General features: G+C 42.3%; 1 protein-coding gene across 12 annotated transcripts in view; it reads right to left on the bottom strand.

Annotated features, from left to right (window-relative positions):
* Window positions 1-14,756, bottom strand: part of Kiaa1217 (KIAA1217 ortholog) — a 496,947-nt gene that overhangs the window by 96,127 nt on the left and 386,064 nt on the right. The window lies entirely within an intron of this gene.

Here is a 14,756-nt window from a genome sequence, read left to right as displayed (position 1 = left end):
AAGTGAGTAGAACCAAAGAAACCCATGAGTGCCAGGCTCCTTTTGAACAAGGGCATACAGAGCTAAAAGGATGAGGCTTGACTCAACTTCATTTTTTCCCAATGGAAAAGATGTGTCTATCCTTCCTTCTCCACTCAACCAAGGAATTCCTCACTGTGTCTGTCCATTTTACAAGTTTGAAGAGCTTAGCCAAGATTAGATTATGGCTGATCAGGCTTACAGGACCGAGCTAGGGGATGGCACCCTACTGTAGGAACCAGAGGAACTTCCTTAGAAAGCTAGTGGCCCAGAGGAAGAGACCCTCAGATTCCATGAAAGAGTCATGTCAGTCACCGGGTATGAACATCTGCCATCAGGAATGAATGACTGTACCTCCTGCTGTCATACTAACAGACTTCTAAGCATTTCAGACACCTTCTGAAAGCTTTTAACATTAAAGAAGAGAGCACTTGAGACTTTTTATCAGGCATCTACTTTCCTAGAAAAAAAGATTGGGTTAAAAAACAAAAGGCAGGAAAAGCAAAGACAGTTTCAAAAGATAGACTCTAAGTTGTGTTTTCACTCTCGCAAACTAAGATTTATGAGACTGCAGACTGAAAAGGGACGTGAAATGCCCAACGTACTCAGGCTTGTCCCTGGTACATGGAAGGTGACGGGCCCTGAAAGCTCGCAGAGGTGGGGGAAAGTCACAGAGGAAGGACCAGGCATCTGAAAGACGTTGTCTTCCTTAATATCAACCAGGGGCCAAAGGATAAGAGCAGCACTTAAGAAATTCCAGTGGAATATACTTCCCATGTAGGTTTCTCCCCCTCCACATCATCAGCCAGCTCTCTATTAAAGCCATCTTCTCAGATACTTCGCCTAGAATCCCTACACCCTTTCCCTATTGTTTTATATCCTATCCTTGTTTTCTTTTGACTTCTTAACTTTTCTCACCATGTGCTACAAACTTCCATCTTAATTCTGGACCTCGGGTCTGGCTGGTGCAGCTGCCAGCTGGCTACACATGTCCAGTTATAGAACGTGACAGTCCAGAGAGGATGGGGATGGTGCCTTTGCAAACCGAGGGGAATGGTGTTTTCATACCTGATTCTGGAAAGGTATTTACTTTGATCTTTTAGCTAGAATAAGTTTCAAGAGAATATTTTCTAAAATATTTATTATATATTTTTAGGTATAGATATATGTACCTGGGTGAGTTTATGTACACAATGTATATGCAGAAGCCCATGGAGATCAAAAGAAGGCACAGATTACCTGGAACTGGAGATATCAGTGGCTGTGAGGAGCCATATGGGTGATGGAAACTGAACCTGGGTCCTCTGGAAAAGTGGCAAACTCTCATAACCACTAAACCCTCACACCAGCCTCAAGAGGAGAGAATGTTTAGAGGATTTTTTTTTGTCATTGTTCTTTATATCTTCAAAGTACTTAATGTTATCATAGGTCCTCTTCTTCTCCCAACTTTCTTGTGTGTATGGATAGATGTGTGTGTGTGTGTGTGTGTGTGTGTGTGTGTGTGTGTTGTGTGGGGAGTCATCCTTGACCGTTCTTCTACCTTACTCACTGAGGCAGGGCCTCAGAATTAAACCCAGAGCTCTATGATATAACTAGCCTCGGTAGCCATCTTGCTCTGGAGATTCCCTATCTCTGCTTCAAGGGCACTAAGCATTCCACAGCTGAACCATCTCTATTGAAGCTTCTTAATAAACATACACTGCATCAATTAATATATATTTAGTCATCTAAAAGGGACTTTGGGTAAGGGACTATATGAGCTGTAAAGTTTTTTCTAGGTGATGTACTTAGTCTCGTGGGATCTCGCTTATAAATTGTTTCCTTGTCCCAAGCAATTCTGTTACGCCTTTCTGGCCATCCCATGTCAGATCCTCAGGGAGGGAGTTCTCCTGTGTGCCTATGAGGTTACAAATTCCTTAGAGTGCAGAGAAAATCTTTCAGGCCTGTCTGATCACAGACTGTGGAATGTTTTGCTCCAAATGAGAATTATGGTGATTGTCCCAGGGATTAGCTTATACCATATGAAAAGGCTACAACCATTCCTGAAGACTGGGCCTGCAACAGTCTCCAGGTGAGGCCTCTACAGAACTGCCTGGCAGCAGCTCAATATTATAGCCTTGCCACCCCAACAGGCCTGGTTTTCATCGCCACATCTGCATTCTGTATGTGTGTGTGTGCTTGAAATAGAATTGAAAGAATCTGAGTGGAAACAAATTGGGTCTAAACTCCAGTGACCTCAGGTCTGGCTGGTGCAGCTGCCAGCTGGGTACACATGTCCAGTTATAGAACGTGACAGTCCAGAGAGGATGGGGATGGTGCCTTTGCAAACCGAGGGGGATGGTGTTTTTACAATTGATTCTGGAAAGGTTTTTAAAGATTCTTAAATTCAGAAGGAATTATCTTAATATATGATGGTATTTTAATGGCACAGTGATAAACTAAAACCCACATGACTTCAGCAAGACCATGGAGGATGAACCTGCTCCAGGTACACCAAGGATGTCTGTAGGGCATAATCTCATTTTGCATGGAGAAGAGGGTAATTGAAACGCATTTATGGGATATCCATTGCATGCCAGTCATGGGGCACAGATTCCATCCTATCAGACAACATTTTTGTCCAAGTGTTACTATGACCCAATCTCCTGGTATGGAAATATTAATAGAAGCTCAGAAGATCCAAGTGGCTTGCCTTGAAGTTACAGCCCATAACTAAGACTCACATACAATTCCATTTTGAAGAGCCTGCCGCCGTGGAAGCACACTGCTTCTGAAAGTCTACATTCAGTCTGTCCATCCAGTCTTTGTCATCAAGTGATCTGAGCGGGCCTTACATTTTTTCGAATGACCATGTGGCTTGAAGAACAAGTTGAGGACAGTTGGGAAAGAAGTTCCATCTTTAACCTAACTGAAGGGAATGCAGACACATGGAAGGAAATTCCATATTACAAGGACTGGGCTGAGAGGTGATAGGGAAGGAGGGAGCTCAGAAAGTCATGCCAGGGTTCTAAAATGAACCTCAGCATATTTGGAGTCCTCCTTCAAACAACCTAGACAACTGAGATTGCTTCTACCTCAATGGCTTTGCAAAAGCATTGTGGGATTTTATCTAAGTCACAACAAAACAAAGTGCTTTTGGCAGGCCATTCCTGTGTCAGGGATATATCTTTACCCTTCTGAACCTTGGTGTTGGTCCCAGAATGAAGGGCAGCTCATATATTCCTTACTGTAATGAAGTATCTAAGGATTTTCACAGAGTGACCTCAGCCTCCTGGACCTAGACTCAAGTCATCCCACCTTCCCAGGCACTGTGAGTGATACTGGACACACCGCCATGAACATTCAGTACATTGGGCCATCAGCTTATAACAGCCTTCTTGTCCATACTTAGCTTCACACGTACATATATCTCCTTTGAACATGCTTCCTTCTCTATGTTAATTAATCAGAATTATTGCCATGGTGATAAATACCTGAGAAAAACAACTTAAAATGAGACAAATCTATTTTGGTTCACAACTTCTGAGGTTTCAGTTTACTGTAGCAAGGAAAGCATGTCTGAGCCAAGCAGCTTACCTTGTGACAGTGAGGAAGCAGAGAGAATGTGTGATGGCAGGCTTCCTCTGTCTTCCTTTTATGCTAACCAGACCCCCAGCCTATGTACAGAATAGTGTTTCCCACATTCATCAGTCCTCTCTGAAATCACCCTCCTAGACACAACATGCTTTACTAATCTCCCAGGCACTTTTCAATCTAAGGAAACCGACATTCAAGATCAACCATTACAGTCCCTAACCACACCTCCATCAGAACTTCATTATGTGTTGAGGAATTTGCTTTCTTCACATACATGCTTACGATGTGTTTTATTGAAATTGCAGGCATGGCTCTCACTTTTTCACTACAGTTGCTTGTGTACAAGCCAGTTTCGCTCACCAGATGGTAACATATAATACAGTGTGAAGTGCTTCATAGATGCTCAAATATATTTACTTTAAATGAATTCGATTCTCCCTGTACAGTGGTTGTGTTCCACTGATACATGCTTTTTTTCCTGGAATGACAACACATTACTCCTGGAAGGCATTCTCCACAGGCAGGTGATGCAGCAATTACAAATGATCTAAGTTCCCCAGTTTCTCCAAATCCACTTTGAGATTATGCAAACCACAAATCATTACACACATCACCAGTGGCAAAAGGCCAATGTTTGTGAATATATGAAGAGCTCCTGTAGTAACTTCTGAAGGGAAAATATGCTTTCAAATCAGGGAAATTATTAAAATAAAAACAGAAAGATCGTTTTTAACATGTATAAAATTGGCAAAGCGATTTACAATAAAATCATCAGTACTGAGAAAAATTAGAAAGATATTCTCATACTTCTCTTGGAAAGGCTCTTTGTAAATATACATTCAATATTCACAAAATACGCAGTTTTAATTTAAAATTCCAACTCTGCACATTTAGACACAAAGATGTCTTTACCAGAGAACTTAAATTATCTGAACAATATGGATAAGGGAGAATGTCCAACCATGGGGTTTGATTTGATGAATTGACTCAATAAATCAATCTATTCACTGGGACACTGATGTTTTACAAAATTTCTAACAGCTTATGGCAATGAGCAGGACGCATTTTTGTTAAGTGACAGAGCATAAAGCAAAATGGAAAGGAACCAAATTTATAAAAGTTAATTACCTTGATAGGGAAGTTGTACAAACTTTAAAACTTAACAAAAATTTGGGGGGCCTCTTTAAGAATAAAGCTTGCTATGAAAGTGAGCATTCATTGTGGGGCCTGAATCTTGCTTTCATTAGTTCTTGTCAAGTTTATCTATTTGATTGCTATATATTAAAATACTAAAAGTGCTCAAAGGGTCCACTCCAACTCCTTTATACTCTTCTGCATAGCCCTTATAAAACAAGGTTTGGTTTAATCACCTTTCAGGACAGCTTGCTCACATTCAAAGAGAATGTCCAAGAGAATAACACCTTCTTGGTTAAGTGGGTCATTTCTTAAGGCAGAAGAGATCAACCAAGGTTGTCTGATTACATCAGATCTCTCAGTAGAGTTGGTGGAATGTAAGTGGACAGCAGTATGGAGAAGAAATTGCAATTTAAGACAAGTGAGACTGAATTATAGTTAATACATCTAAGTATCCTTAAGAAGTGCTTATTATTAAAAATTTACAAAAAATATGTACTTAGAGGGACATCATAGATACTGAAGAATTGGCTTTATTTACTAGACAAGCTCCTACTGTGTGCCAGCTCTCTTGTGCAATCTTGAGCATACAAAATAATCATAATCATAATGGATATAGATAAAGGCTAAGAGAAATATAGTACACTTAGAACTTTAAAAATAGTTTAAGACTAGAGTTGATTTTCTTAAGTATATCTGCCAAAAGAAAAAAAAATTCCAAATAAGCTTAATGTTCAATAATAAAATATTAAAAAGCCCTATCTTTAAATTTGGGTTATTTGGTGTGTGTGCTTTCTCTATTGGAAGAGCAAACTAGCACAGTTAATGCAAGAAAGAGAAACGAAAGGTCCCCAGTCCCGAACGGGGCAGCAAAGGGGTGGAGAAGGTTGGAGAGGGTCCTAAAGAGAATGAGGAGAATGGCAGCCCACTGCAGGAGTTCGTGAGGACTCAATGCGGATGAATGATGCTAGAACAGTTCAAAATCAAACAGCAGCCCAGATGCTAGAAAAAGAGGGAATAAACAGTGTTAAATAGAACCTGCCATTTATAATAGCACTGGCAATTCTGGGGAACACTGATAAGCAGGAAGGCTCGCTCCACCCTGAATCAACACCACTGAGACACTGTAGTCTTTGGCACAGTACAAATAAGATTATGGAAGGAAGCAGAACCCAGGGAGAGACAGGTTTTTATGAAGGCCTGAAACGTGATAGGAGTGGTTCTAAAACCCATGGAGGAATGTCGATTCAATAAATAGTCCCAGAAAAATTGGTTTTCCATACTGCAAAAGTAAAATATATCACTTTCTCATGCCATAAGCAGAAAAAATTCCTGTTAGGTTTGAGATCTGTATGTGAGGAAAAACTATGAAACTTTTAAAGGGCAGTAACACAGGAAGGTGCATTCTAGTATACTGACAGAAAGGGCCTTTAAAAGAAAAATAAAACACAGAGGAAGATATTGTTTTATTATCCCATATTAAAACGAGTACTTGATAGAGGACACTGTAAACAAAGAAAACAAACCACATCCTGAAAGAAGATATTTATGAATCAACAAGAAAATAGCAGAATAGGGGCCAGGGATTTAGCTCAGTGGTAGAGAGCGTGCCTAGCAAGCACAAGGCCCTGGGTTCAATCCTCAGCTCAAACAAAACAAAACAAAACAAAACAAAACCAAAAACAAAACAAAACAAAAACAAAACAAAAAACAAAACCACCCACCTGAAGAAAATAGCAGAATAGAAAATGGATAGTAATAGACATCCAAAATGAAAATAAACAAGCAAGTCAATGGAGAAGAAACTCCCCAGGCCAACACACACTAAAACATTCACTATAATTAAAAATATGGTTTGAAATGAAAACATACTATTTTATCTCCATCATACAGGGAAAGCCAGGGAATCTAAATGCCTCAAGTGATGGTGAGAGTATGAGAAATCGGGCAGTGAGAGAGGACATTGATCCACTCCTTTGGAGAGAGTTAAGATTTGTATCCTGTTCTTGGCTGTGTTTTTGCTGTCCGTCACAGACAAAACCTCACAAACATGTTCCAGGAAAGCCCACTGTAGCTCCATTTGCATGTGTTTGTTCTTAGTGGTGTATTCACACAGTGGAATATTGGACAGCCATTACAAGGAAGGGGAATCATGTCTGTTCCCAGAGCTATATATTTCAGCAACATAAAGCTGGGTGGCCATGGAGACTAAAAAACAATGCATACAGTCACACTTAGTAGAATGTGACACTGAACACATAATCATACTCTTGCTTGTGAGTACATATAAACACAGCAGATTCACCAAAATTTGCATGGCAGCTATACCCTCTAGCTATTGGTTAGCTCTGGGATATGAAAGGATATGTGGGTTTACATCATGCTACCTCTTTTAAAATGTTTGTTAATTAAGAGGTCTGAGTTATAGAAATAACTTTTTCTTCATAAAAATTGATACAACCTTATACATCACTTGTTATGTGTTGGACATTGACCTATACCCTTCCCAAATATCAACTCATTTAATCTTTACAATGTTCTCATTTCATAGAGAAGCTTTGGGAGACTCAGTTAATGACCTCATCCATCATGCTATGCCATCTCTTCACTGATAAACAGATCTGTTTATTTTTGACAATGTCTACTATATTGTTATTTTCTATATTTTTCCAATTTAAGATACTAAGAAGAAACCATTTTTTTGTTTTTCTATTTTTTAATTAAGATTTTTTTATTCATTTTACATACTAACCACAGATCTCCCTCTCTTCCCTCCTCCCACCTCCCCCCAATCTTCCCCCCAACCCACGCCCATTCCCTCCTCTGCCAAGATAAGGCCTCCCATGAGGAGTCAGCAGAGTCTGGTACATTCAGTTGAGGCAGGTCCAAGCCCTTCCTTATTCTTGCATTAAGGCTGTGCATGGTGTCCCACCGTAAGTAGTGGGCTCCAAAAAGCCAGCTTCTGTACCAGGGATGGACCTGATCCAACTGCCAGGGGGCCCCTTAAACAGACCAAGCTACACAGCTGTCTCGCTTATGCAGAGGGCCTAGTCCAGTCCCATGCAGGCTCCACAGCTGTTGGTCTAAAGTTCATGAGTTCCCTTAGCTTGGTTTGGGTGTCTCTGTAGGTTTTCCCATCATGATCTTGATGCCCCTTGCTCATAGAATCCCTCTTCTCTTTAGAAGAGACCATTTTTAAGGAAATTATCAAAATGGGACTCAAGAGATGGCTTAATGGTTGTGAAAGCCAGCTGTTCTAATAGGGGAACCAGGCTTCATTCCAAGCACCACCGTGGCACTGACAACCATCTGTGTAACTCTAGATCCAGGGTATCTGATACCCTCTTCTGGCCTCCAAGTCTCAGGTAAGCTAAGGTTACATAGAAATACATGCCGGCAAATAAAATTAAAATATATAAAATAAAATTTAAAAAACTTAAAAATCCAATCTGGGCATGGTGCAACACCTTTAATTCCAGCATTCAGAAAGCACAGGCAAGTGGATCACTGTTAGTTTAACACTAACCTGGTCTACACGGTAAGTTACAGGGCAGGCAGGACTATATAGTGAGGGCCTGTCTCCAAAAAAAACCAAAAACCCAAAATAACAACAACAACAACAACAACAACAACAACAACAAGGGGCAATTTTCAAGATAATGTTGATAATAATGATGGCAACGCTTTTTAAATAGCCTTTCCTCACAGATCATGCAGACATGACTGAGGAATTAAAACCTGGGTGCAGCCTGGGATTCTGGACATTTTCTTTGGCTAGTGATAAAACAAAGGTCCTGAAGTTCCACAGTAGCAAACAAAAAACAACAGTCACAAAAGGAAGAATTAGATCCTTTGAAGAAAACAAAAACAAAAACAAACCACCACCACCACCAACAACAACAACAAAAAACCCCAAGATCCAAGAAAAAAGGAGGGAAAGGAAGGAAAGACGCCCAGTAATAATTACATAAAATAATGAACAATCACAACAACAACAAATGTACAGAGCAGCTCCGATGCAGGTTCTCTTAGCATCAGACTCCGGCTCTACAAGCTTCCTGAGGAGATGTGTGCGTCCTGTACTGTCTTCTCTCTCACAAATGTAAGCAAATGTAAGCACTGTTATGGTTTGCTAGAGTGTCCCCCTACAGGTCCATGTGTTGAACACTCATTTGCTCCCGAGCTGGTGGCACTGCTTGGGGAGGTTTCTGGAAGCTAAGGTGGAGGCAGAGCCCAGGGGCGTGGCTTGGAACAGAGTGTGCCTGCTACACCAGAAGCTTCTTTGCTCTCTGTTTCCTGGCTGACCTAAGGTAAGAACATTTTCCACCTTGTGCCCATGCCAGCATACTGCTCTGATCAAGCTATGGAGGCCACGAAACCATGAGCTAAAGGAATTTAACCTCCTATAAGCCATTTCTCTCTGGTATTTGGTCACAATGATGAGAAAAATAATTAATACACACAAGATCTTGGCCACTAGTAAGAAATCAAAACTATCTGAAATCTCCTTTGTAGAACAACAGGATTTCACATAGTAATAACCAATAATCATTGCACATGAAACTAACTTAGAAAAGTTTCTACTATGCAATGCTAGTTGTTTTTGTAACACCAAATGGAGATTTAAAAAAAAAAAAAAAAACTGCCAATAGGTGGTGTCATAAATTGATTATCTTAGAATTCTTTTATTTTCTACTTTTGGAGAAAGAATTCTTCCGGGAAATGTATGGCTTGCTTGTCTCTCAAGTTTGAGTAGAGAGGTATGCACATATCAACACAGGAACAAAAGTTGACCTCACCAAGAGCTTCTGGAGGAAGCTTTCAGGCCACAAGGGGTTAGGGGGCCTCAATACACCACAAATCATGCTAATAGCAAAGAGATAAAGCTCTTTTCTGATAAAAAACAAAAACAAAAACAAAAAAACCACTACCAGTATATGTCAGTCAGTGGAGTTGCACCTTGGAAGTCTATGTCATAGAACTGACATCCTACTTTTTCAAGCTTATTTTTATTATTTTTAATTTTGACAATATAATACATATGTATGATGTAATGCGGTTATATTCACCTACTCTTACTATTTATTTTTATTCTTGTGCGTGTGTGTGTGTGTGTGTGTGTGTGTGTGTGTGTGTGTGTGTACACACTATGTGAATTTATGTGCACCATATGCTTGCAGGGACCTATGGAGACCAGAAGAGAGCATCAGATCCCTGGAACCAGAGTTATAGGTCAGTGGACATGTGGGTGCTGGGAACTGAACCCAGGTCTCCTCTAAGAACAGAAAGTGATCTTAACAACTGAGCCATCTGCCCAGCCCAACCTCCTCTTACTTTTTGAATTAAAAATATTCTGTTGTTGTTTTGTGACTGTGGTCAAGCCTTAAACCCCTGGGTTCAAGTGACCCTCTTGTCTCAGACTTCCTGTAGCTGATACTATAGCCCAGTGTTACCATGCAAGGCTCAAGCTTATTTTAAAAAGGCACAAATATGGGCTGCTTGGACCGCAAAGTGTCTTGTGCTTTGGGCCATCTCTTCCTACCTTTCCTCAATCTTAGTCCTAGGCTTGACACATTGGTTCCTTTGTCATGGCTGTGTTTCAGTTTCCATCTCCAGGCCCCAGGGTCCAAGTAATTCTTGTCCTCCTTGCCTATGAGTCTCAACAAAAGCATGCATGTCCTGTCTAGCACATCAAAGAAGGACTTGTGGGCAGCAGTTACAATTCTCTTTGAGTGGCTGGCCTTTGCCACTCTTAAGCCTTAGTGTGCACCTGTCTCTATCACCGGGCCTAAAGGGGAGGGCCCCAATATGAGGCCAACACTGTCATATGCTGCTACTGACAGATAGTCAGGAACATTCATAGGGTACTCCTTGTTTTTCAGCTCCACAGATCTATTAGATGTTCTACTAGATGAGCAATAAAATTTGGAAAGGCAGTTAGCCTGGAGGGTGTGGTTCATTCTAGGCAATTGTTCCTCTCTGGGCACTTCTTTCTCAGCTTTTTTTACAAGTTTGAAGGCTAGTCTCAAAATACTTTCCAGAGGGGAGAAAGAATGTGAGCAGTTTGGGGAAATCCTTAGGTCTCTGGCCTTCATTTTGAAGCTTTTAAAAGAAACAAAAAACAACAACAACAAAAACAAAAACCCACAGAGTTGCCATATTGTTCATGAGCCAGGAAAAGATATAACCCATCCAATGCCCACATGCATAGGAAAGATCAACTTCCTAAAGCTTTGGATTTGACCTAAGAGAAGGGGAAGACTGATGTGCGTCAATCCTGATGGAATAGTAAGGGTCATACTATGTGACACAGGTGTCTGGAGGAGGACCTATGTTCCCAAGCTGCCAACACGGGCAAAGAAATTCTTGGTACTGTGGAGTGAGGTGGCATGGCTGTTGTAGAGTAGTCTTCCCAGCTGCCATGCGAAGCAGAACCAGACTGGATGCTGAACCAGAGGGAGGCAGGTGACCTTGGCATCATTGTCGCAGGCTGAGATGTCAGCGGGTGGAACTTCTCAATCAGATGAGCTAGCTTTGTGCTCATGGTTCAGAGAACTCTAAAATCAAACCTGCCTTTATATTATGATCCGGACATTATGAAGGTTATATTTGCCAAAGCATGAAGAGGGAATAGATTTTTCTCTTACAGTTTGCTAGCCAGTCTTAAACCTTTAAAACTACATTGACGAGGCTGGAGAGATAGCTTAGTGATTAAGAGCACTGACTGCTCTTCCAGAGGACCTGGGTTCAATTCCCAGCACCCACATGACCACTAACAACTGTCTGTAACTCGAAGATCTGACACCCTCACAGAGACACATGCAGGCAAACACCAATGAACATAAAATAAAAAATAAATAAATAAATTAAAAACTACACAGACAGAAGGTATGCAAGTACTGTATGCTGCCCAGGGCAGCTGATTGGTGTGTCACACACTAGGACTTGGGTGCTCAGAAATTTCAGCCAGAGCTAAGAACAGCAAGATCTTCACCTGCTGGCCATCACAAAGCTGTGGCCTTATGCCATCAACAGTTCACTTGTTAAGTGTTCCTGATGGAGTAGAGTACCATAGCTCACTCACTGCAGATCTGATCAGGTTTGCTTTTGTGCCAGAACCAAAGGTGAATCCAAATGAACTACTAACAGTGTGCCACCTTTTATATGTCACTGACTTTGTTAACTATTTTATACCTAAAATTGTTCCCCATGGCTCTTCTCTGGTAATCATCCTGTCGTTTGGTCTCTTACTGATCCCCCTGGGCTTTCCATAGTATTTTCTAGGGCTATTATAAAAGTTCACAGCTGTCTTGTGGGCACTCCCAGCCAGACCCTGCCAGACTCCAGCCTGCCGTGGACAGTGACAGGTCTCTGGCCTCTAGAGCAAGTCCATTCTCTTCCTGGCTCTCCACCCACTTCCCAACCCTGGGGTCCTGCCTTCTGCTCCCAGCAGGGCTCCTCCTCTGTCCTCAAGCCACCAGAGGGAGTGGATGTTCTGGCAGCCCCATGTGAACCTTCTGTCCTTACCCCCTTCCCCACCCTGTCCCAGCAGGAGAACTGGAATGTACTCTTGGTCCTGACCAGAGGAACTAAGTGGCTTGGGAGAGCTAAGGCTTAGCTCATGGATTAGCTGAGGCCTGGGATGGGCACCCAAGATCCCAGCCGTGGATGTGTGAGCATGTGGTAGCATAATGAGAAAGAACAAGGTTTGGTGAAGTGTTCATTCCTGGAGTGGACTGTCCTAGCAGGGGAGGGACAAAGGGATTGGGAGGCAAATCCACTACATTTTGAAAGGTGGACCTATGTGGGCCACTTCTTACTTAAAAGCATGTGAGGTCCAGGTGAAGGAGGGTTCAGAAAGACATTCTCTCTCCCAAACTGACCAGCTTCTAACACGTGGGGCTTCTAAGGAAAGTCCAACCTGATAGAGCTTGTTTTTGTGGCATAAACCTCGAGGGCTGAGCTCGACAAATCTCACTTGAATCTGCTTTCTCAAGACCCACACCCCCCCCCCATCATGCCACCCAAGGATTTCTGTCTTTTTTTTTTTTTTTTTTTTACATCTTACTCCCTCTTTGTTACTTTCTAAAGAGGCATTTAAGAGACCCACACATGACTATTTCTCCTCTCCATCTTCCTTTGAAGTCTCACAATGCCTTTTAAGAGAAGCTTCTGATGTCAACCACAGGATCACAATAAAGAATGAGTGTCTGAGGGCAGCTGAATCATGTGGGCCCCCTTGGAGCAGCTCTAGAGGAGGGAGTCTGGGAGGAAGGACCTGACACCGACCAAGCTGCTAGGATTTCTGTCCACACTGCCTGGAAAACACACAGCCTTTGCTTCCAGATTCATCATAAATCACTGTTCAGAAACACAAGTCCCTTCTAAATGCCTCAAGATCTAAATGACCTTTGTGCACATTCCTACTTTCATAAAAGCACTGGAAAAGATTGATCAGGCCCACAGGTACCTCCAGATGCCCTGCTGCCTAAGGAATTTATCAGGCAAAGTCACTGCATTGTGCTGTCTTGAATACAACATGCATTCAACAAGTGGTCCGGCCGCCCCGGGCTCCAGCAAAATGGGACAGACAGGATTACCCCAAACTTGTCACTTTTGGGCTCAGTGCATCACCTAGCCTTATCATCTACAACAGCCATTCTGCTCCTGTAAAAACACACTGCTTATATCACAAACAGAACAAAGGAGAGAATAATAGCCTGTGTTCGTGTTCCCCAGAACAGGTTAACTCAACTATACAGTGTGCTGACATGCGTGAAAACAACCAAGGGCGAGCCGGCTGAGCTAGGATTTTAGCCATCCTTTAATAAATTCTCTAGCAAGAGAGAATTGTGGGTAAAACTTGGGATCTGCTTCACAACTATAAAGGGGCACTGCATCCATTTTACCCAAGTGTTGTGTGTGATCACAGACGGACTGGATTCACTCTAGGGAGACTGAGTGCCTACACACACCACACCGTGTCCTCAGGGCTGATAATAAAGTAGTCAGCTTGGAGTCGTTAAGGTGCATTGCTACACAAGAGATAATAAACTCATAAAGAAGTGTGGAGTGTGTCAACTAGTAGGGGGAAAGTAAAATGGGTGTGTGGGAGAGGGCGAGCAGCAGGCCCGAGGGGGTGGATTGCTATTTGACTCACAGGAGTTCGATGTTCTGCAGAGACAAAGATGTTTGGGGAAAGTGTGGGAGCAGGCTCACAGATATCTGGAGGGCCAACAGTTCAGGCAAAAGGAACAGAAAGTTTCTCAAGTAGAAGTTTGTCTGATGAGCACCAGGAGCAGCAGAGAGCTGATCCAGCCATCACTGCCAGTCGCCGCCATGACAAGCAAGATGTAAGGTACTGGTAAGCCACGAGCCACATGGCAAAGTATAGATTAATAGAAATGGGTTAATTTAAGATAGAAGAACTAGATAACAAGAAGCCTGCCACAGCCATACAGTTTGTAAACAATATAAGTCTCTGTGTGCTTACTTGGTTGGGTCTGAGCGACTGTGGGACTGGGGGGGTGAGAGAGATTTGTCCTGACTGTGGGCCAGGCAGGAAAACTCTATCTACAGAGAGCTACATCGTCTGGAGGCAGAGGAGAAATGATGAGCAGACTGGTGTGAGGCCAGCAAAGCCACAAGTGGTAGATCATACAGATGATGGTATTACTGATCCATCTATATGGATCAATGCAGGTACTATTGATGTAGCTGGGAGGCTGGCGGGATTGTGCGGAGAGGCAAGGCAAGATGGCCCTGCTTATTAGAATAGCGTTGGTAAATGCTCACTTAGAGGGGTGAGGGCTAGCACTAAGGAACCACAGAAGGCTAAGCAAAACCTGAAGAGAGATTAGGATGGGTGAGAACAGGAAAGAGGGTGAGAAGTGGTCACATTTCTGGCTACCCAGTGGTGGCCTTGTAGTGTCATGAGAATCAGTTCCAGGACCCCCCTGGTCCCCACCATGCCAAAATATAGAGATGCTCACATCCCTTTTACAAAACAATGCAGTATTTGCATATCA

This window comes from Onychomys torridus, chromosome 5 (assembly GCF_903995425.1).
Source record: "Onychomys torridus chromosome 5, mOncTor1.1, whole genome shotgun sequence".
NCBI lineage: Eukaryota > Metazoa > Chordata > Mammalia > Rodentia > Cricetidae > Onychomys > Onychomys torridus.
The sequence above is the reverse complement of the archived record's forward strand: the minus strand, read 5'-3'. Positions and strand labels throughout refer to the sequence as shown.